This window comes from Rattus norvegicus, chromosome 7 (genome assembly GCF_021556685.1).
Source record: "Rattus norvegicus strain SHRSP/BbbUtx chromosome 7, alternate assembly SHRSP_T2T, whole genome shotgun sequence".
Classification (NCBI taxonomy): domain Eukaryota; kingdom Metazoa; phylum Chordata; class Mammalia; order Rodentia; family Muridae; genus Rattus; species Rattus norvegicus.
Window position 1 is genome coordinate 98,731,256 of NC_141540.1, and position 24,837 is coordinate 98,756,092.

The window sequence follows — 24,837 nt, forward strand, 5'->3', positions numbered from 1 at the left end:
CCAGCCACAGTCACCTCTGAGGTCAACCAGACCCAGTTAGTTACTGCCACTACCCACTCTCAACAGTGACTCTAAGGAGGAACCCTTCCCTTCATCACCTATCCCTGGGGATCTTTTATAGGCCTTCTGGGTAACTTACTGCCATTAAGGTCTACTCAAATGAGTACCATGGGTAAGTTTGCAGAGAACCTAATACTAAGCATGGCTTTGCTTTCCAAGCAGCAGGCTCCATTTACTTGAGCTGGATGAATGGTCCCTAGATGGTCTTACATCCAAACCCAAACCATGACTGAATCTAATACAGGTATCATGAATCTGAATTGTCAAAATAGTGTGGCAGATTTAAAGGTACATGAGGTTTTGCCCTCCCTGCGGGACTGCCTGCCTAATTGTATCTCAAAGAATAATCAAAGCAATGAACTAGGGATCTGGCTCAGTTACTAAAGTGTTTGCTCCAGAATTGGAGCGGTAGAGCCAGGAAGATTCGTGGGACTTGCTGGCTAGTGAGCATGGCTAATATGAGAGGTCCCAGCCACTCAAGGACCCTGTTTGGGAAAACAAAGTAAGAAGCAAAACCTAAGGCTGGTTTTGGTCTCTATACATGAACAGGTGCAGAGACCCAGGCCCAGGCCAAGCAGTTCTCTGTCTTAGTTCATGTTGTACTGGCCATTGTCCTAATGTCCACTCTCACCAGATAGTCAGTGGTCCAGAAAGACGAGAAGACACTCAGAAGTCCCAATGCTTTTCATTCTGTTTTCTTTAAAGAAAGAATCTAAGACTAGATTCGTAGTGCACTATTAAAAAAATGGACTATGCGCAGCACTTCATCGCCTGGTTCTCTGTCAGATTCAAGAGCCTGTGGCTGCCCTTCCCCCCTCCCCCGACATGTACACTCACATTCTCATCCCATGCTTGGAAAAAGCCCTGTGCACCAGCGACTGGGGTAGCTGTTGAGATCACTATCACAGAGAGTTTGTATAACCCACCAAGGCCATAGGGTTTGGCAGCTAAGCCGGCATTCAAATCAGGCCTTCCTGCCCCTCAGCCAGGACCTCAGCTTCCTGACCTATGGAAATGGCCTCCTAATTAACTGGCCTTTAGTCTTGTCATCCTCAAGTCTACCAACTTCATTCTTTACACTAAAAATAGAGTGACTTTCTAGGTTTTCAGGGGAGTGTTATTGTTGTTTTATATTTTAAAATACAATTACATCACTTCTCCACTTTTTTCTCTCCAGCTCCTCCTATGTGTCCTACTCTCAAATTGATAGCCTTTTTCTCTGATTACTATTGTTACACACACACACACACACACACACACACACACACACACACACAGAGACATACAAATATGTAAGTACAATCTGCTGAGCCCATTTCTGTTGTTTGTGTGTATGTGGTTTCAGGACTAACCTCAATACTGATGTGTCATGGATAACAAACCAGAGGTCTCATGCCTGGGAGAGGCTAACTCTCCCTCTCTCCACAGGCATTAGTTACCTATATTTCATTGTCTAGGGATGGGATCCTCTGAGAGTGTCCCCTTTCTGTGTTAGTATGTCTAATAATATTGTCATTGTTATGGCTTTGTTTGTGCAGTAATTTATAAGAGATGCAGACTTACAGCAGGCTTGCAGGTAATCAGGATCTTACAATATTCTCATGAGCTCTTCTGCCACGCCCCTGGAGGCACCAGTACAGGAGCTATGCTACAGATTTATCTACTGGGGTTGGGTCCCACACAATCCATTGATTTTCGCATTGTGTCCAGTTGTGGTCTTCTGTAACGGTTTCCAGTTGCTGTAGATAGAAGCTACTTTGGTAAGTGGTAAGCACTACACTTACATGTTGGTATGCAGAAAAGATTCTTAATGCTGTTAAAGAATGATACTGAGCTAGCAAAATGGTGGTAGCAGATGGTCTTCTTATACCCATGCCTCCACTAGCCCCTGATAGTTAACTAGGTTGCTAGTACTAGACAGGATTTCTCTCCTGTTAAGTGGGCCTTAATTACACTAATATAGCTGCTGGTTACCATGAACATGTAAGTGCCGATGTCGGATATTTATATACCCATCCTTCATGAATCTCTTGCCATGCTGATCATTGTGGGGTTCATAGGTGTCAGGGTTTCAAGTCTTGGAAGAAAGAGATAGACACAGATGCTAGAAAATAGAAAGATAGCAATGCCCATGGATCAGTATTAATAACAGAAAATGCCCATCACACCAATCACAATTGAAAGATTTAATATATTCTCCATCAAAACAATCACAACACTCTTAACAAAAATAGAAAAAAAATCCCAAAACTCATATGTAACAAAAAATAACCCTGGATATCCAATGCAGTCTTCAGGAAAAAAAATAATGTTGGAGCAATTGCCATTGCAAACTTTAAGATACATTATAAAGATGAGGTAATAAGATCAACATGGTATTGGCACAAAAACAGACATGTAGGTCAATGGAATAAAGCAGAAGACCCAGACATGAGTACATGAGACTACTCTATTTAGTATCTGACAAGAAGGCCAAAAACATCTACTGTGGAAAAGACATTATCTTCAACAAATGGTGCTGGGAAATCTGGATGTCCATATGCAGAAGATTCAAATTAGATCCATATTTATCACCTTGCACAAAGACCTGAATTTAAAACCTAAAGTAATAAAACTTCTAGAAGAAAACATAGGAGAACCCTACAAGATATGAGGGTAGGATAGAACATTCTGAGTAAGATATCATTTGCCCAGGAGTAAAGGCCTACAACTGACAAGTGGGACTTCATAAAATTCAAAAGCTTCTGTACAGCTAAGAGAATAATCAATCAAGTGAAGAAGAAATTGACAAGCTAGAAGAGAAATTTAACAGCTACACATTTGAAAGAAGAATAATATGTAGAATATACAAAAACTTAAAAATCAAAGAGTCCAAAATAAATTTGGCTAGGAATCTAAACAGAGAGCTCTCAATAGAAGAAATAAAAATGGCTAAAAAAAAAAAAAACCTCAAAAAGTTTCATCATCCTCCACAATTTGGGAAATAAAAGTGAAATAGCTCTGAAATTTCATCTCATCCCAGAGCAACTTCCTTTCTGTATTTTAGAGATTAGCATTTAAACTGTAAGGCACGATGCAGAAGCCCTGCATTATGGGTAGGATTTATCCAAACAGTTGAAGGACCTATGACCTGAAAGGTTTACCACCTCTGAGCAAGGAGGAATTCTGCAAGCAGGCTGTCTTTGAACTTGGGCTACAAACCTCTGGGTGTCCATCCTGCCAGTCTAACCCACAGATTTAGAGTTTACCAGTACTCTACAATGGCACGAACTAATTCTTTAATTAAATTTCCGTCTTTACTTACAAACGCATGGGGGGGTGTTGGAAAAGCCCTTACTGATCTAGGTAGTAATACAATCATATAGTCTATAATCCAAAAGATTGGTTGAAAACCTGGATCTCCTAATGTATATGTTAGAAACCTTGGTTTCGTCATCATTAAATAATTCTCTTGATTCTTTGTCATAGAATACCTGAGCCAGCACTAGCTAAGCTCACAATTACTTGAGCCTCAGAAATTGTATGAGTTGCTAAAAATGCTTCTTTATTTTTTAATAAAGAAAAAGTCCATAGATAGGCTATCAACAAATGAATAATAAGCAATTTGTGCTACACACACACACACACACACACACACACACACACACACTGCAACATGGAGTGAACTATGGTCACATACTCTAATATTGACAAGCCTTGAAAGTGCCAAGCTAACTAAGGAAGCCAGGCACAAGTGTCACATATGACATGGTTTCATCTCAGCTTGGCCTGGCAATACACACATCATCCCAGCCTTCAGCACCTGAGGCGACATGAGCTACAATAAGATTTCAAAACAGAAAAAAGAAAAGAAATTCTCAGAATAGGTAAATTGATATAGAATGCAGACAAGTGTTTGCCAAGAACCAAAGAGAGGGAGACAAATGGGCAGTGACTAGGTAATGACTGTAGGGTCTCCTTTGGGGTAACAATGCATTTTAGACATAGTTAGTGGTGATGGCTACACCACACTTAAAGCACTCTAAATACCACTGAGCCAGTCACCTGAAAATGGTGTCCTGCTATGCAGAGTTCACATTAATTTCCTTTAAACACAGTGAATAAGTTAGTAAGCCAAAAATGCACCCAGAATGAAATGTCTGAGAGTGTAGAACAGAGAGAAGGAGAGGGAAATATGAACCAGTATTACAAAACATGGAAAACAGAACAAGAACATTCAAAACGCCAATTAGACCGCTGAAGACATACAGACAAAACCCTGAAGAAAAGTCAGTTAAATACATATTTAGTCAGGTTCTCCTGTCTGAATTTCCATTGCTCTCATCTCCAATATCTTAAGGTGAACTTGTTATTCTGTAACCTTCTTTTTTCCACATGTTGTGAGAATAACTTATGAACTGCTGGATCCTCTTCATCATTTTACCAAATGCAATAGATAATTATATCTATTACATATCTATGTAATTCAATAATGCCCTATGATTTAGATTAAGTGTTCACAAACTATAACCTTGGAAGCAAATCTGGCCCATTCTATACTTTTTATTGACTTTTAAGTTCTCCTTATATTCTTTTTTATCATGGGGAAGTGTGTACATTCACATACATACATACATACATACATACATACATACATACATACATGGGGAAGTGTTACATTATCTAACATGACACCAAAAGTATTGCATTTAGGGACCTAGTGAGCAGTTTTATTTAAAGGAAATTTAAATCCCTTAAAAGGCAGTTGAGGGGCTGGCGAGATGGTTCCGTGGTTAAAGTGTTTGCCCTGAAAGTGTGAGACTCAGACCAGACATGGGAGCCCAGAACCCACAAAAACAACACACAGGCATGACAGCCCGTCTATAATGTCAGCCCTAACAGTGAGAGAGAGGTGATCCCCATGGCAAGCTGGGTTGCAAGACCAGCTATCTAGGTGAGACCTGGGTTTGACCGAGAGAGCCTTTTTCAGTGAATAAAATGGGAAAATCTTCAATGATGATTCCTAGCATCAATTTCCAGCTTTCACACATACACATGCATGGATGCACACCACATACAGATGTGTCACGTACATGCAAACATGCATACGCATACACATGCATACCATATACATGAAAATCCCAAGCCTTTTCTTGTTGTACCTTACCTGCATCCCACAAGCTCAGAGAGAGGCTTTCTGCCAGGTTCCCTTACCTGTGTGAAGACTTACCTAAGAAACAGTCACCATCAATCCCATCCTTAAACTTTCACTAAGTTCAGTATTTCCAGAAAGCCTGACTCCTGCCAACACAAGTAGACAGACTTTGGGCTGCTGACATGTATTTCAGTGCCAAAGGGAATCACTTACCATCCATTGTCTGCTCTGTTGGGCACCAGAATTTATCCCACATTGTTGTGTGCTTTCCAAGCTCATTAGGCTCTCCCTAGATCACTTCCTGTTCTCCCGACAGTCCCCATTTTCATGAGTTTTGAAGTCACATCAGTCTGGTAAGCGATCACCCCTATTCTGTCCCCTTGTGAAGGATGGCAGAGAGCTCTTTTCCTTGCCCTGTGATAGCCACTCCCACTCTCCAATACACTGCCTATGGTGTCTTGTCTAACACAGACTTGAATATTACAGACATGCTGCACCATTTGCTAAGCCTAAAATGTGTATCATCTGGCCCTTTACAGAAAAACCTTGCCAACCTGCGGCTTATCCATTTCCTGATTTTTATCCTTAGAAAACAATGCTTCCCATGACACCTCCATGTATAACTTTCTCTTTCTTCAGGATTATTTTCTTGGGATAAACTCCCAGAAGTGAAGTGAGTCGAGGGGTAGGAGTCTTTGGATGGTTCTCTATACTCCTGCCAAGTTGCTTTCCACATGACTTGTACCAATTCTCATGGCCCCAAGGGTGGCAAGGATGCCAGTTTTTACATATTCTTCTGTCGTGACATAGTATTCAAACTAGGACTATTCTGAAGTCCTAACCATTCCCGTTCCTAGAGAAGTCACATATATGACTTTGTTCTTCATCACAATCCAATAAAGGAAAAATACCCTTGACCCCTGAGACACTTTTTTTGTGCAACAATACAGCAACAACATAACATTCTCAGGATAGAAACTTGCCTCCATTCAAGAACTGATCAGAACAGAGCAATCGTCAAAAATTCATCACTGTTTCATCTATAAGGTTCAGACCTGAAAAGTCCTCCAAAAAATGCTTGTGTAATTGGGACAGGGTTCTAGGTGACTCCCTGGGGGATGGCAACGTTTTGAGAGGCTATGGGATGTTTAGAAGGTAGAACTTTGATAAAGGAAGCATGTCAATGGGAGAGGATCCTTGCAGATATCTACTCCATGGACCCTGCCTGCAATTGCTCTGCTTGCTGTGCACAGAGATGTAAAGAAGCTTCATCACCAAATGCCCCAGCACCCTAACCACTCATCTTGCCTGCTCCATTGTGTTCCTTCTTATAAGGCCACTTATCCCAAACTTGTCATCCTGATGTCAACCTTTGCCCTCCTCAAGCACTAATATGGGCAAGCATACACTTATAAGTACACACACACACACACACACACACACACACACACACACACACACGGAACATGAGAAAGCTCTTTTTTCTCTCCTTGTGGGGAGTTCTTGTCTACAAGCTAAGAAAATACCCTAAGGACCAAATTAGTTGATACTTTGGTCCTTTGACTTCCTGGCCTTAAGAACTATGAGAACTTAATTTCTGCTTAAGCTACAAAAGCCAGTATGTTAATTTAAACACACAAATTGACCAAGAAAATTCTCTAACAAAGAAGAAACAAACTCCCATTGTGACAGATAGTTGTCCCTTGGTGTCCACAGAAATTAGTTGCATAGGCACTTGGTTCCAGAGGATACCAAACTACAAAGACATTCAAATTCCTTATATACAATGGCACAATATTTACATGTGACTCCTACACACCCTCCAGTACACTTTCCATATCTCTATATTGTTCATAAGACTTTTGACGTAAAGGCTGTGTGAATATTTGTTACAGTGTACTGTTGCCAGAATTGCAAGAAAAAAAAGTCTGTACATGTTCAGTACAGATGTAATTTCTTTTGAGATATTTTCAACCTGTGATGTGTTGAATCCATGCATGCAGAGCCCACAGATGTGAAGAGACAACTGTATTTATTATTCAAAGTCACATGGCTAATTGATAACACATGTAAGACTAGACTCTCCTTCAAGTGAACTTACCGTCAGACTATAATAGCTCATCGATGTAGTGAGTAGTACTGAGTTAAGTCAGGCGTACTACTAGCTAGGTTTCCCTAGGTTATATACAATGATAATCCCAATGTGGCCAAATTTGGTGAGCTAAACTTCTTACTGGTCTAAATACTGTGTCTCTGTCATAATAAAGTTTAGCAGCAAATATCCAGATTAAACTTTAGTTCAACCATAAAATAATCTCCTCCTCACCTTAACACTTGTAGTTATGATTCCCACCATATGTCTACAATATAGGGATGGGACAGAAAGAGGAAAGGGAGCAAGTGGCACCATGGGTTAGTGAATACCAGAATCTCTGTAAAACACTGTTCATCATCATTATAAGATGGTGATGACAGTATATAATCTTATGCTCACACAAAGTAGAAGCAAAGGCTGAATGTCCCTGACTTGGGGTTTTCCTTCTGACAGTCACTTCACCCTTCCAAAAGTCACACATGCCTCTCTGGTAGAAGAGTGTGTATTTCCTCCATACTGCGCCCTACAGAGCTGCTGCTGCCCTTAGCCGGGATGTCGAAGGCTGGCTTGATGATCTCTAGGAGGAAATTCAGAGGAAAAGGCCAACCCTGACCACCAGAGCTTGCCAGCACATGTCTTCCTTCTTCTGCTGACTGGCATTAATAACCACAGACATGTTTCTGCTTTGGGGACCCTTGACCACTGCATGGGACCCCTCTGAAATTTGTCCGGGAAAGGGGGCCAGAACTGTAGACTTAACTACTGTCCTCACCTTACAGATTTCTTTAGAGGCCCCACTTGAAAAAGAACTCCTCCCCTCCCCCAGATTAGCTTAAACACAGAAACAGCAACTGAGCCTTGTGCGTGGAAATCAAAGCCTGGATTATTAAATATCAAAGCCCACCATGAGGCACCCACAGCCCTAGAGTCTGTTCCTCATCTCCTTTGGCTGCTTTCTGCTTTTCCTCTGACAACTTCTACCCAGACCCCCAGGACTCCCTCCTGGGCCACTTTCTTACTCCTGATTAAATCCAGAGTGCCCAGGTTCACAAATGACTCCTCTGTTGACAACCATGTCAACAAGTGTTTACTAACTATTATATACTAAGCACTCTGTCTCTGGGGGTTTGGAAATGAATACAACCCAGCCCATACATGTTGCCTAAATACAGAAAAATTACACTCTGGGATAACATTGGTAGGGACTGAAAGAAACAAAGGAGCCATCCCCACAGCAAACCTTGTTGAACCACTACACAGGGCTTCTACTTTGACAGAGTGACAGGAGGTGACCCCCATAGATCAGAAGTCTCTCCACTTCACAAAAGAATATGGCAAGGCTCCTGCAGACTAGTGTGGCCCTGGTATCTCATTAGACTACAGTTTGGGACCAACCCACTAGTGGCCTTGGTAATGAGTCAACCTAGCTTCAGAGGCAGAGACAAGAGACATCACCTCCAGAACCTGAGGCTGGACCAAACCCCTCAGGGTCAAGAAAAAGCAAGTGACATAGCCATTGTGAAGGAGACTGAGCTGCTGAACACACTGGAGATGGTGATGAGGGCTGTCCACAGGGCAGAAGGAAGTGTGCAAGCATCTGGGAGAAGGAAGGAAGAGCTGTGCTTTGGTTTCAGTAGCCTCATGTTGGAGCAGGCTGGGGCACCCAAGTGTCAACCACTTACCCTCAAACAGATTCAAAACATATTCACCCAAGGCTGTCCATACACACACAAACACATACACACACACACACACACACACACACACACACACACACACAAACACACACACCCCACATAGCCACATGCACACACACACACACCACAGACACACACACACCACACATACACATACCACAACAAACACACATACTCACAGAGAAACACACATACACACACACACAACACACATCATAACACTCACATACACAGACACACACAAAGAAATGCATGCACACACACACACACACACACACACACACACACACACACCAAGCATATACCTAAAAACAAATGTGTTATTTAAATTCCATACTTTCAGGACTTCCTGGCCCCTGTCTTACTTCGGGTTTTGGAGTGTTTAACAGTTAAGACTAAATTCCAGGAGCAGTGACAAATGAGGACACCGGAGCATAATGGGAGCAGGGAGGAAAGAAAGGATGTGGGGAGGAAAGGAGGAGAGGGCCAGTGCACTGCAGAAAGAAAAGTCACTACTAACTCACCAGTGAAGGCCAAAGACACTGAGTTTCCCAGAAGGGCCCTGAAATGCCCACGTTTAGACCTCAGATAGGACAGAGGAGCAGTCAGTGGTGGGTGGGGGCAGGGAAATTTCAAAGCCACAGCATGCCAGGCTCTCCAGTGCTTTGGTCAGCCTCTTGCTGACTGACTCCATTGGAAAGTACAGAGGGCACGATGCACTGGGCACAATTCCTCATCTCCACCTCCAAAATCAAACATCTGGAATTCATAAGAAGGCAAAGTGTTAGAGGAGCGGACATGAAGCTTCTTCAGTGGATCCTGAAGCTCAAAGCCCCACTGTGGATCCCTGAAATCAGGGAAGTCACCTGCCTGCAGCAATTCAAACAGCAGCCTCCCAGCCATTCCTGCTGTGCAGGGGCTTTTTTCTTAGCAGAAAATAGAAAGTCTTTCTTTTCCCAATGATGAGGAAGGCTCCTCCTAGCACTTTTGAGGTAAAAGAATACAATCAGGAAGGCTCGTGATGGGGGCTTTGATGCTGTGAAGCCAGGAACTCTGTGCAGTTTACTGAAGAACTGTTCTCCCAAGGGTGCTTTCATCCACAGAAAAACTGGTTTCTTTCCCCCTGATGTAAGCAATTCTTCCAGAGTCCAGGAGCCTCTGGGCAAACCTGCCTTGGCCTCTTCATTGTCCTACTGTGTGACCCAGCACCTCACCAAGACCTGTCAGGAAGTAAAGGATGTCTACTAACATGAGTGAGATGAGAGGGAACAGAAAAGACTCCTGAAATCAGGCTGCTGTGCCCTCTTACTTCACAGAAGAGAAAGAAAGGCCTACATGGGAACTCTCAAAAGGCCAGATGGTGACTCTTTCAAGCCATATGGGGCAAGAAGCAATATCAGATATTATCAGATTATATATGAACTAAATTTTTCCATATTTTCCCAGCTATTTAAAAAACATTTAAAGCATTCTTGTCCCTTAAGAGTTAGATGAGAAGAGTCAAGAGACAGACTGACCTACAAACCACAGTGGGTCAGCCTGGCCTATGTCCTCAGCTGTCCTGCCAAGCTCCATTTGCCTTTCTATGTCTTAAATGCCTGGCTTATTTAAAGTGTATTTAATTAATGATTGGCATTCAACTTCACTTCCAAACCATTAAATGTCCTTATTTGACCTACATACAGAGTTCAGGTGCAAAATGTCCACACTCAAACACACAACTCAACTCCAAATCCATGCCAGCGTCAACCATATCTTCAAATGTATACTGTACATTTGTCAAAACACAATTTCTGACTGAATAAAATATATTGAATCTTTTTTTAAAGATTTTAAGTCATAATAATACATCAGGGGAGAGGAATTCCCCAGAACCACCCCCTGAGAACCACTAGGCTAAAGAATAATAACAGAGAGTGACCATGCTGTTTTGAGTCAGGCATATGTGTATTGAAAAGTCAATTCTGCCCCCTTATAACCAGTGTAACTTTGAGTAAAATGCATAATCTCTCTGAACCTCACTATCTTCTCTGGAATTAATCACCACCTCATACCAGTCAGAATGGCTAAGAGAAAAAACTCAGGTGACAGCACATGCTGGCGAGGATGTAGAGAAAGAAGAACACTCCTCCATTGTTGGTGGAACTGTAAGTTGGTACAACTACTCCAGAAATCAGTCTGGCAGTTTCTCAGAAAATTGGACATAGTACTACTGAACTATACCACTCCTGGATATATACCCAAAAGATGCTCCAACATATAACAAGGACACATGCTCCACTATATTCATAGAAGCCTTATTTATAATAGCCAGAAGCTGGAAAGAACCCAGATGTCCTTCAACAGAGGAATGGATACAGAAAATGTGGTACGTCTACACAATGCAGTACTACTCAGCTATCAAAAACAATGACTTCATGAAATTCATAGGCAAATGGATAGAACTAGAAAATATCATCCTGAGTGAGGTAACCCAATCACAAAAGAATATTCGTGGTATGTACTTACTGATAAGTGGATATTAGCCCGAAAGCTCAAATTGCCCAAGATACAATCCACAGACCACATGAAGCTCAAGGAGGAGGAGGATCAAGGTGCAATGCTTCAATGCTTCAGTGCTTCTTAGAAGGGGGAACAAAAATATTCATAGGAGGAAATATAGAGTCAAAATTTGGAGCAGAGATTGAAGGAATGGCCATCCAGAGCCTGCCCCACCTAGGGATCCAGCCCATATACATACAGCAACCAAACCCAGACAATATTGCTGATGCCAAGAAGTGCAGGTTGATAGGAGCCTGATATAGCTGTCTCCTGAGAGGCTCTGCCAGAGCATGACAAATACAGAGGCAGATGCTCTCAGCAAACCATTGAACTGAGAATGGGGTCCCCATTGAAGGAATTAAAAAAGGATTGAAGAAGCTCAAGGGCTTTGCAACCCCATAAGAACAACAATATCAACCAACCAGAGCTCCCAGGGACTAAACCACCATCCAAAGAGTACACAGGGACAGAACCATGACTCCAACTGCATATGTAGCAGAGGATGCCCTTGTTGGGCACCAATGGGAGGAGAAGTCCTTGGTCCTGCCAATGCTCAACCCACCAGTGTAAGGGAATGTCAGGGGGCAGGAAGGGGTATATGGGTGGGTGGGGAGCACTCTCATAGAAGTAGAGGGTAGGGGGTAGGATAGGGGGTTTATGGATAGGAAACAAGAAAAGGGGATAACATTTGAAATGTAAATAAAACAATATCCAATTTAAAAAAAGGAATCAAATGTTTTACAGCAGGATTTTTAAAATTTGGAAGAAGAAACAGGATCATGGCTATTTGGTAAATGAGAGCTATCATTTCCCTTGGTTGCCAGTCAAAGGACGTTGGGTAGATATATAATGGTATATAAGGGTATATAATACACTTTGAAAGGTGGGTGCCTCACATCTCCATCCATAATAGAATGTGAAAGTTAGCTGAGCAATCCATGTTCTCTACCAAACAGGTTCCTCCACTGGCAACATATAATTTTTGAATCTGTGTCCCTCAATCCATTAGGTGAAGTTACTGAAAACAAACTCTAGTTAAGGATTACTACATATATATGATGCCATACACCTTTAATCCCAGCACTTGGGAGCCAGAGACAGGCTCTCTTTGAATTCAAGGTCAGCCTGGTCTACAGAGAGCATTCCAAGACAGCCATGCCTTCACAATGAGTCCGGAAAAAAAAAGTATGATTGCTTTTAATAGTATCTAAATAAAATTGTATTTATATTATCTCATCTGATCTCAGAACCTTGGAAGATTTTAGAAGATGACATTTTGTTTTGTAGGCCATAAAATAAATAAATAATTGGGCTTGGAGTCAGAGACTCTGAACTGAAACTCCAGGTAAATCGTATAAATTTTAGCACCTTGAGTTTGTTGTGTTGCCTCTCTTTGCACTTGTCTGTGATGTGGGGGTTTTTTATCTGTGAAATATTTATCTGGTTCCATGACGGCTATCATTTGAAATGCCTCAGGAATCCAGAACTAAATCAATGTTAGTGGGAGTTGAAGTCAGTTGTCCACAAAATGATATCAAGTTCTCAGGCAAATGACCCAAAAGTCATACAGTCTTGGCAAGGATGATTCTCAGGTGGTAGTAAATTCTGTGAATCTCTTAATAAATAAAACTTCTGCCAAATTTCTGAGCCTGCTGACCCTTTGGGGTATCTTGATCAGATGATAAAGAAAGTCTTAGGTTTTTACTATCTTCCTCCTTTCTCAAGGACAGATGCTTCTGCATAAATGCTACCCATGTAGTCTAACTTTATCAGCAACCTATAAGCCAGAGAGGATGCTTAAACTAACACATGTCTCCTCTCAGCAATCCCTTATATGAATATATTTCAAAACTGACTCACCTGCTAAGCAGACTTTCCTGAGCACTTATTAGGTAGCAGGCACACACTAGGAACAAGATGAAATAGCTAAGAAAAAGGACCAAGAAATCTGCTGAGATTCTGTCACCTAGAAATGACAGGGAAGCCTCAATGTGCCTCCACAATATAGCTACCTAAACAAGACCCAAAGAAATAGAAAAGCAGTAGACACAGTAACATGGAAAGGGGAATCGCATAGAATCCTACCCATAGACAAAGAACTACAGTCAACTAGGGGATACTGAAAGAGGGTGAGTGAGTCTTCCTCAAGGATGATCTCCCTGACTGATCATCAGGTGATCAGTTATATTTTAATTCACACACACACACACACACACACACACACACACACACACACACACACTATTATCTAAGGAACCAGTAATGGCAATGCAATGTGCTTGAAAAAGACAAGTTTTATAAGAATAACTCTTCACAGGAAATCTCACAGGAAAACAGCATTGATCTGGGTCATTAGGGATGAGTAAAGCCTAGCAGGTGGTGCAGGACTCCATAGAGAAAAAATTATGCTAAAAAAGTACAAGATGCTTATGGGGGTGGGAATAACTAGAAAATGGTAGTCATGTGCTGTGCAGATGGCTTTGTCTGAAAGTAACAGAAAAGCCTGCCTCACCGCATTTAAATGATGACTAGTTTACTTGAGTCTCAGGAAATACAATGAGTCCCCTTGAGCTGATAGGTATAACTCAGCTTCTTGTTAGTCAGTCATCACCAGATTGTGTTGCATAACAAAATGTCTAATGGCTTATAGCAACACACATCTATGTCTCACTTATGACATTGCCTACTAGGTTTGATTGAGCTCTTCAGGATTCATCCAGACTTGCCCAGTCTCAATTACTCTCCTCTTGGTTCCCCATCAGCTTGAAATCCAATGGAGGGTCCAGGCTAGAGAAGCAGCCATGATCCACAGCTTAGTGTTTCGTTCTGGAAAGCCAAAGCAAATACATCTTACTAGAACACTGAATGTTTCTTCTTACTAAGAACACCTGTCCATAGTCACTGGTGCAAATGGCATGCCTCCCTGCCAATGCCAACAGTGTGGCTCAGCATGGCAAAGGCAAGGTCAGAATGAAGTACTGTCAAATAGCATTAATAGCACTAATACAGTTGAACGTGCCTAGGGTTTGGTAGTATTTGTTTTAGAACGTGGCTAAGTCATGAGGGCTCTCTTCATCAATGGCATCAATATCTTCATAATGTGGTAGAAGGGAGCTGCCTCATCTCTTCTGCTAGGTGAGGACACAGCCACAGGGTGCTTCCTGCAAGAAACAAGTTGTCACTAGACTGTGACTCTCTACTGTCTTGACCTTGGACTTTCCATCCTGTAGACTGTAAAATAAATTATAAATGTAGTCTAAGAGTTTGGTCATGGCAGTCCAAGTAGACTAATACAACCACCATCATCAGAAAGCTCCATTTTCTCTGCTTCACCCTCCAGAGCAAAGCCTCACCATGAGGCTCAGAATCCTTGTCCACCTCCAGCATGTGGTGGAAATGTCCACTTGTAGTCTAGTTAGAGACATTTTAGATCATGTCATATTGGTTCACTTAAGGATTGACATAATCAGAAACTGCTATATGCAGAATGACCAAGAAGATAAAGCTCTAACTATGAAGTCAGGGTAAGAGCAGCCTCCCTTGAGTCAGCAAAAAAGGAACACAGATCTACATGCTGTAGAATTCTGCTTGGTAAAAGCACAAGGGAAGAGCTGGTAGTGTGTCTCAGGTTTGCATGTTAACGACTTAGGGTTCGATTCTGAAGGACCTGTGGCCTACTATGATGATGTCATAGGATCTGTGTTACTTGATCTTGGCTCCTCCCGTTCTTCAACATCCAAGGAATACTATACTTCTTCCCCTATTACTTATTACCCCCACAATTCCCTCTTCAGGCCTACCTCATCTTTCTCAGACTTTAGTGAATGCTTTGATAACAATACTGAATGGATCAATATGGACTTCCCTCCTAAGCTCCAGGAGCCTATATGCACTTGGTCGATGGGCTTTCCCATCTCTTATGTCTCTGTTATTGGCACCTATTCATTTGGATACAGAAATCTAGAAGTTTCCCTAGACTTCCTTGACTTCACCATCATAGATGATCAGTTGCCATGTGCCGTCTTTTCTGACCCCCAAATCTCATGCCTTTTTACTTCATGTCAAGTTACTACATTGCTTACTTACTACAGTTTACCCAACTTACTACACTATTTACTTCATGTCAAGTATATACTGCTAGAGTATAAGCCATCTTCTATTCTGCAAACAGAGGCTCCTTTTCAAGTGCAAGTCTTACCTTGACTTTCCTTGTCTAAATGGTTTGTTGATGTTTAATGTTGCTGTCCATACCTCTTAGCATGATCCATATAATCCATATCTCTTAGCATGTTCTTCACATGTTCTGGCTTACAAGCCAATACAGCTATTATGTAGATTAGAGGCTGTTCAGCAAATAGTATACCCATTAATGTCCCAAAACCTTCAAATGTCATGTGTGTGAGTCTTAGGGAACCTTCAAAGTCACAACTTCAGTTCCTCACAGACCCAAAGGGCAAGATGAGCCTATGATGAGCTTTCCTTTCACAGGAAGGATGGGATTCCCCTCTGCCTAGAGTGATGAGGCCAGGCAGTTGAATGAATGCCCCCATGTGACTCTTCCAGCTCTAGTGAATTCTTTCCAATGGGAAAAATTCTAACGATACATTTGTCCTTGGAAAGTCTTGAAAAGAGTTCCTTCAATCCTCAGAGGAGGCATCCATGCCATTATCATTCCACAGACCCCATCCGAGATTTAAAATCTCTCATATATGAGAGGCAAACAACTGGGCAATTCTCCCACACTGAGCCCCCTTGGAAATTGATGGGAAATCTATATGTAGTTCCAAGATCCTCCATGGGCTTTTCTGTTTCCATCACAATCTCTATTTATTCTCTAATCATGGGACCATAACATTTAGGGGATTCAGACAACCTCACAAACAGCAAATGCACTTCTTAGAGTCAAAGGCTCTTAGAATCACAAAAAAAAAAAGATAGCTTTAACCAAAAGATCCACAATGGTGACACTTCCTTCTCCAGTAGAAAATAAAACAAACCTCACCTGTATTTTTGGTTTCTACAATAAAACACTAAACTTTATGGTTTGAAGAGTGGAGATTTATTTTTCATTCTTCTGAAGATGCTAAGTCCAAGGTCAAGTTCCCAGCAGATTGTATTTCTTCAAAGGGTTCATCTTCAAGTACAGTATTATTCAAAGCTAGTAGAGGTGTAAAAGCCCAACACAGGAATTTTAGGAACCATGATGGCACCCAAAATGCATAGATCCTGCCAGGTCTTCTAGCACCTAGCACCCTCTCAACATCCAAGTCATGAGAAGGGAACACACACACACACACACACACACACACACACACACACACAGAGAGAGAGAGAGAGAGAGAGAGAGAGAGAGAGAGAGAGAGACCCCAAGACTCTATCTCATTATTTTCAGAATTTGTCGTTTTCTCCATTTTCTCCATGAGAACTGCCATATCTAAGACTCGAAAAACATTCTTGTAATCATATAATTTCTCAAAACCTTTGCTTTCTTATCTATTAAAAAGAAATAAAAATTCCTGATTATGATTTTGGTCCCTGAACTAAAAAGAAGAATGATATGTGTGCTATTAATTATGTATTGATTTCCAAGGTGGTCTTTTTCTATCTTTGGTTATTTCATTTATTTATATTTCAAATGTTATCCCCCTTCCCAGTTAACCCCCATCCCCTCCCCCAATCTCCTTGCCTCTATGAGGGTACTCCCCCACCCACCCCTCCCACCTCAACACCCTAGCATTCCACTAAGCTGGGTCATCAAGCCTCCACAGGACCAAGGAGCTCCCCTCTCATTGATGCCAAATGAGGTAATTCTGCTACATATGCAACTGGAAGCATGGGTCACTCCACATGTACTCTTTGGTTAGTTGTTTAGTCCCTGGGAGCTTTGGGAGGTCTGGTTGGTTGATATTGTTGTTCTTCCTGTGGGGTTGCTAACTCCTTCAGCTCCTTCAGTCCTTCCCCCAACTCCTCCTTTTGGGTCCCCACGCTTAGTCCGATGGTTGGCTGTGTGCATCCACATGTGTATTGGTCAGGCTCTGGCACAGACTCTCAGGGAACAGTTTTACCAGGCTCCTGTCAGCAAGTGCTTCTTGGCATCAACAATAGTGTCTGAGTTTGGTATCTGAAGGTGGGATGGATCCCTAGGTGTGGCAGTCTCTGGATGGCCTTTCTTTCAGTCTCTGCTCCACTCTTTGTCTCTGCATTTCCTTTTGTCAGGAGCAAAATGTTCAACATCCTTAGTCATCAGAGAAATGCAAGTCAAAACGACTCTGAGATTCCACATCACTCTAGTCAGAATGGCTAAGATCAAAAACTCAGGTGACGGCAGATGCTGGCAAGGATGTGGTTAAAGAGGAATACTTGGTACAACCACTCTGGAAATCAGTCTGGTGGTTTCACAGAAAATTGGACATAGTACTACCTGTAGACCCAGCTATACTACTCCTGGGCATATACCCAAAAGATGCTCCAAAATATAACAAGGACATGTGCTCTAATATGTTCATAGCAGCCTTATTTATAATAGCCAGAAGCTGGAAAACAACCTAGATATCCCTCAGCAGAGAAATGGATACAGAAAATGTGGTACATTTACACAATGGAGTACTACTCAGCCATTAAAAACAGTGCCTTCATGAAATTCGCAGCTCAAGAAGAAGGAAGACCAAAGTGTGGTTGCTTTAGTCCTACTTAGAAGGGGAAAAAAATAATCATGGGAGGTAAATGGAGGTAGGGATCTGGGAAGGAGAAGAGAGGGAGGGAAAGGGGGAGCAGATTTAGGTGTGGGAGGAAACAGGGAGAAGTACAGAGGGTCAGGAAATTGAATGGAGGTGTGTAGCAATGTGAGATGGGGAACTGCGGGCTGCTACTAGAAAGTCCCAGATGTCAGGGAGCCAAGAAGTCCCCAGGACCCAACACAATGACATTAGCTGAAATGCCCAACCAAGGGGAGAGAGAACCTCTAGAGATCATATCCGGTGGATAGGCATGGCCTCCGGTTGAGGGATGGGGATACCCACCCATCTCAAAAATGTTAATCCAGAATTGCTCCTTTGGTTTAAACTTTGCTTTTAGTGATGGTGGTGCTGTGTGTGTGTTGGAGGTTGGTGGGGGCGGGGGGTGAATTCAGGCATAAGCATACTAGAAAGTACCAATGGCAGACAGAGGAAATGTTGGGGAGTCAGTTCTCACCCTCTACCTGTTTTTGAAGCAGGTTTTATCTTGTTGCTTCCACCATGTCAACACATGATGGGGACTATGTGGCACACAAGGCTTTCTGGGCAATTCTCAGTTCATAGAGCAATGTACCCTGCACTTCTCGCACCACAAGCTCTATAGTTACAGATGAGCATAAACATTTGGGTTTTCAGGTGCGTTTCAGGGATCTAAGCTCAAGCCCTCGAGCTTGTGTAATGAGTACTTTTGCCCACGGAGTCATCTCCCAAGCCCCAGTTGTTACTGCTGCTGCTCTTAGACAAAGTCTCACTCTGCAACCCTGGCTGTTTTCTTTTTTAATTTTAAACAAAAATTCATAGTGTATTTTGGTCATGTTTCCCTTTCCCTGATTCCTCCCAAATCCTCCCCCATCCCTACCACCCAACTTCGTGTTCTCTATCATCCTCTGTCTCTCTGTGTCTCTTCCTGTCTCTCTTTCTCTCTCTCTCTCTCTCTCTCTCTCTCTCTCTCTCTCTCTCATATATATATATATATATATATATATTGCTCTCTCAACAAAAAATAGAAACAAAAGACAAGTAATACAAATAACCCATAAAAGCAAAAATAAAAACAAATAAACAAAAGACCACTAAGACAAAAACCCAAAAAAATTAGAGAGATTTCCTCTCGGTTGTTAAAGTTCTTTCATTGTTAATTATCTCCTTTCTGAAAGTTTCTACATTTTACAAACTTATAGTCTCCCCTCCTCCCAACTGTGGTCTCCACTGTACAGCTCTTAAGAAGCCATCTATGGTGACTAGCTTTGTCACAGGGAAACTTGGCTGTCACAGTCTTCAGAAAAATCATGTGCTACTTTCTTTCATGACACTGGTGTTCTTGGCTTTGCTTAGTAAACTTACAGATTCTTAATCCTTTCTTCCTCCTCCAGTAACCTATCTTGTTTTCCCCTACAGCATAGCGCCTTTCATAGACCACCCTTTAAATAAGATGAGATGGATCTAAATTCTAGCTAGACCATGAACTCCATAGGGAGGAGCGGAATCCATGCAGGAGAAAGAGACTGTAACAAACTTCCCCTCCCTCCCTTTGTTACCACGTCCCAGTAGGAAGAAAAGCAGCTATCGGCTATTAGATATATGGCCCCAAAAAAATCATAAACATATGAAATCTGCTTCTTAAATTAGGAAAGACAACTCATATTGCCATGGAGTCTAAAACAGACTGTAATGTAGAAGTTTCTTTCTTCCTTTCTTCAATCTAAGGAAAACCACACACACAAAGACAAACCCTGAGCGCCATCTTATGGAGGAAAGCACCACTGCCCTCACAGCAAGAACTCCTCTGTTCCCAGCACACACTTTCCTGGGGACACAGAGATCTGGAGTCTGAACTGCATTCACATCCTGGGCAATGATGGGTCGGGACCCCTCCAGTTTCCTATTCTGGAGCCATTCTAGACTAAGACAGTTCCTCCACACTAGACAGGTCTGGGCTAGATTTTTCTGGCTATTATTTTGGATCCCATGACACTGGACTAACCTTGAGCTCATGGTGAGGTTTCTATACCACAGAAACCTGAAGTTCCACCCCTTTCCTATGCTCTGACCATTCTCCAAGCCTGTCTCCATGACCTGCTAGAGTTTAACCCTTCTGTTGCTTAGTTTTCCCATCACTTGGAATAGCAGGTGGGTGTCTCCATGCCCAAAGCCATGCTGTTAAAATTCTAACATGACTTTTAAGCTCATCTAAGTTACCGCACACACATGCATACAAAGATCCAAGCCAAAGACCCCCTCGTGCTTTACATTTTTCCTTTGCTCCATTTATCATAGTAGCCTGGAGGCTGCAGGCCAGCAAGCTAACTTTATCACACGTATCTGATGATGAAAACTTGTTCATAATCATCAGGGCCTGTGCTACAGTGAGGACCATAGCTTCTATCCACCTGCCAGAGTCAGCTAAGTAAGTAAATGAAATACGTGGCCCAGGTGTAATCTCTTACGCAGAGAGTTACATGCATGTGACGACTGACTTTATATGTCCTTTGAATGTCTTGCTGGACCTAGATATCTGGTCAAGCATTATCCTAATGTTTCTGTGTCTGTGATGGCTGTTCTTGATTGCCCGCCTGACTATATCTAGAATTAACTAAAACCCAAGTGACTGGGTATGCCTGTGAGGGATTTTTCTTAATTAAATCATTTGAGGTGAGAAGATTCACCTTTAATTCATATCTTTTGAGGCTGGAAAATCCACCTTTCCTCTGGACTCCACCTTCTGCTGGCAGCCTATAAAGGACAGGGAACGGAGAAACTTTTGCTCTTTGCCTGCTTGCGCTCACTCTCTGTAGCGAGTCCACTCCTCTGCATTACAGTCTACTTCTTCAGGATTCCAATGTATACTGACAACCAGCTGAGACATCCACCCTCATGGACCGAGCAAACTACTGGGTTCTTGAACTTTCTGCTTGTAGAATATAGATTCATTCTATCTGTAGAGATCCCTGTCTAATACAGTGTTTTAAGATTTTGTTTAAGTTTGTTTTTTTTTTTCGAGAAGGGAATAATTAAATCACTAGATCATTTTTGAAACAGATGGTGTCTTATATAGTCCAGGCTAGTCTTGAACTTGTAGTAATCCTCCCACCTTGGCCTCTCCCACTGACGGGATCAACAGTGCAATGACCATGCCCAGCTAAAACTGTAATCTTTTTAATTTAATTTTTATTCTTTAATTATGTATCTAAGCATGTGCTAAATACAGGTTTGTGCACATGAGTACAGTTTCCATGGAAGCCAAAAGAGGGGGCCAGATCCCTTAGAACTGGAGGTATAGGCTGTTATATGCCAATTGAGGATTGAAATTTGGTCATCTGCAAAAGTAGCATGTGATCTAACTGCTGAGCTTTCGGGCCCCTAAGTCTGTGATTTTGAATGAAGGTTGTTACTAAAATTCGGGTGGCCGATTTGATGTCCAATGTAGGCTGACAAGGAGATAAAAGATTGGAAGAGATCGGGAGATTTCATTGTTCAATGTGACCTGAAGGCAACTGAGACCAAGGGGCCAATCAGCTGAGCAAAAACCATCTGTACCAAGCAAAAATGAACTCTGCCTGCAGATTATCATCACCCTTAGGTCACTCCTCCTCTCTGGATCTCCAGAGGACCCCTGCAGACTTCAACAGCGCTTCTGCAATCACATGAGCTAATCCCTTAAAATAAAGTAAATCATTCTCAGAAAGCCCCATCTATCTCCCCCACACAGAGGCACACATCCTGTTTGCTGTATTTTTCTGGAACTAATACACCAACCTCCAGAGACCACTGTTACTATTCAGATACCACAAAACCTGGAGCCTAAACTTAAATGGTTTCAGGCCACCTTAACCTCCACCCTGTTAGGATCCTGGAGCTAGAATGGAATCCAATAGCACAGCTGGCTCTTCTTGGTCCAACTGCATCATCTCTTAATGTAGGACTGATGCATCCTTTAACCTCCACACCTGCTCCTTACTCACCTTCCTCTTCTGTGATTCCTCTGATTGTTGCTCCCCCTCCTCTCTCCTCAGCACGAGGAGAAAATAGACAACAGGCAGCACAATGGCACAGACTAGGAAAGGAACTATCATAATAACCGGTGTAGTAGAAGAAAATATCACTCCCAGGCCACCAGTAAGGAACAGATTGAGAGAAGGCTACTTACTCACCCAAAATGATTGCACACCCATTGCACACCAGAGCTTGGTGTCCACTAAGACAGCTTAGAGGAGATGCTCTCCAGACGAACCATTTGCAGAAATAAAGTCTGGTTTGCTCATCTCCATCCTAAAATGACAGGCACTGCCTCTGAAGCACACTAGAGCTGTCAGGGTTCAGCTCCTAACACAGGCAGCACATATGGAAAATGCATTGGCTTTCTCTAGCACAATGACAACTTGATCACCCCAGTGTAACCTGAGCATCCTCCCTGAGACTGCAGACAGAGCAGCAAATCGAAAATCTGATCCTGACACACGCTCCTTAAACCCCTCCTTCGGTTTCCCAACTTCCCACCTCTTTGTCAAGTGTCTACCCTGACCTCAGAGGCAGAGTTGCTTCTTCAGATGGCTGTGCTGGAAGGAGACGGGAATAAAGTGGTCCTGGAAGCTCCTCTGGGTCATTAGATATGGAACCTTGGGAAAAACAACACTTCAAAAAATGGAAGGCCGTACCCTCTTGCTGGTTTAGAAGATGAACACGGCTTAGCTCTTCAGGGGCTGTCCCATCTTCCCTGTGTTCTGGTTTGTCATTGCCTTTCCAGGGATAAAGAAACATCAAAGGACCCTCATTCCTAAAGATCTCTCTCTATGTAGGTGAAAGTGCTACTGTCGTTCAATCAGAACTTGTATAACTGGGACATTGAATAGCCTCCAGACTGACTCCAGAGTGATTTGGGGCCAGAGGGAGAATCAAAGAGGCCAGGCTTACTGCCAAATCCAGCCCTTGTCAAAAGTCAGTAGGCCTATTCTATACGAGGTGTATAAGATGATCTGTAATGAATGCCTCGTGGAAGTGATGGGGAAATTTTCCCCCTTTAGATGCTAAGGTTATAAGACAGTTATTTAAACAGAGAATGAATTAGTCATGCAAACTGTAGAAACCAATATCCGATCAAGCCAAAAAAAACTAAAAGGGGGGGGGAGAAATGACAGAAAGTCTTGTTCCCTTTCCTGTGGTCCTCTTTGGTTACTATGAAAGTCAGAGGTTAACTTCAGAAATCTGTGTGAAATACCAAGAGGAAGCTGTCGCAGCATCTGAAAGGATAATTTTGACAATACAGTCAATGAATGTAGACAATACAGTCAATGACACATGTAGCTTCAGTTATACAATCCCCCCCAGCAACATCCCAGGAAGATACCAGGGATCAAAATATGGGTGCTGGGTGCGCCCCAAATCCTTCAAAACAGGAGATGGAATGCTTTGAAATGAAGTAAAATAATTAAAAGAATAAACTTCTTATGAGCAAAGTCACATATTGTCACACCAGGGTCATTTTCCTTGCATCCATTACAATCTTCAAACATGGCTACATGTGCATGAGGATCTTGATAGACATGCCTGGGAACATGTGAAATTCAACTTACAAAGGGATGAGTTATGGTTGTACAATTAGCAAACATGTATTCATTTATAGAAATGACCTATACAAAAAAAAATCACCTTAAGGCAGTGAGACAGCTATCTTTACCCAGCCACTCCTCCATTTTTACCCATTATGCTAAAAAGATAATAATACTTTTCAGCTACATATAATATGTAAATAACTTAGATATAAAACAAAAGGACAATTCAAAATTTTATTTCCATGGGACAATATAAACCTTACTTTCTATTTATCATGAAAGTTATTTCCAATATTTCACTTCTTTGGCTAGCAATTATTTATTAAAGTGCATAGTATGCACGCATGTTATTTTGATCAATTACAAACTAATAATGGTAATGATAACTCAATCAGAGGATAATTGTTTTAAAATGTATATCCTTGAAGTCTCAAGGAGGGAAGTTATTTCAATATTTAAAGGTATTTCTTTTTGAAGAAATGTTTCATGAATTGATCAATAAAAGACCATCAGACCAAAGAATATGGTTCAATAAGAGAAATCTTTATGGTTGGAATAACATCAAATGTGAGTTACATATTAAAAAGATACAATGTAGAATTTTCTAACATCAGACTGCCATCTCGTTCTTGTCCCTCTCCCTTCTTTGGGATGCCCCAGGTCCCATACCATCACCCCAGGGACTCTCCAGCCTGCTCATATGGGACAGAGACTCAGGTAAGCCCCCTTGTGCTCCCCTTCTTAGCCTCCTCCATTGAGGTTGCCCCATTGCTCTATAATTGCATGTCAAGGACTGTCACTACCTCCTTGCCCTCTCTTTGAAAAGCACCAGTTCCCAGCCTATCCCCCACAAGGGACTCTCCTGCCACCAGTCATGACTGGAAGATAGGCCATCCCCCTCCCTTTGAGACTCACCACAGCCCTGCAGAGGCCTGAGGGACTCTCCAGTTACATACACTATCTTGCTTTGAGGCAAGGACCAGCCCAACTGCTGGGGAAACTTGTTCTAAGTTCCTTAACCAAAGCA

At 42.2% G+C, this 24,837-nt stretch overlaps 1 protein-coding gene across 50 annotated transcripts in view; it reads right to left on the reverse strand.

The window, feature by feature from the left end:
- Positions 1-24,837, reverse strand: part of LOC148004800 (uncharacterized) — a 95,580-nt gene that overhangs the window by 19,846 nt on the left and 50,897 nt on the right. For 6 of the 50 annotated variants that reach the window (XR_015625545.1, XR_015625541.1, XR_015625540.1 and 3 more), the window contains one exon: positions 9,511-9,745. The exons of 34 other annotated variants lie outside the window; for them this stretch is intronic. The gene's annotated coding sequence lies outside the window, so the exon portion shown is untranslated. Of the gene's footprint in view, positions 1-1,623; positions 2,165-5,407; positions 5,576-9,510; positions 9,746-11,494; positions 11,608-24,837 lie in introns of those variants that run through there. 10 more of the 50 variants (XR_015625533.1, XR_015625550.1, XR_015625551.1 and 7 more) reach the window with 7 other exon arrangements.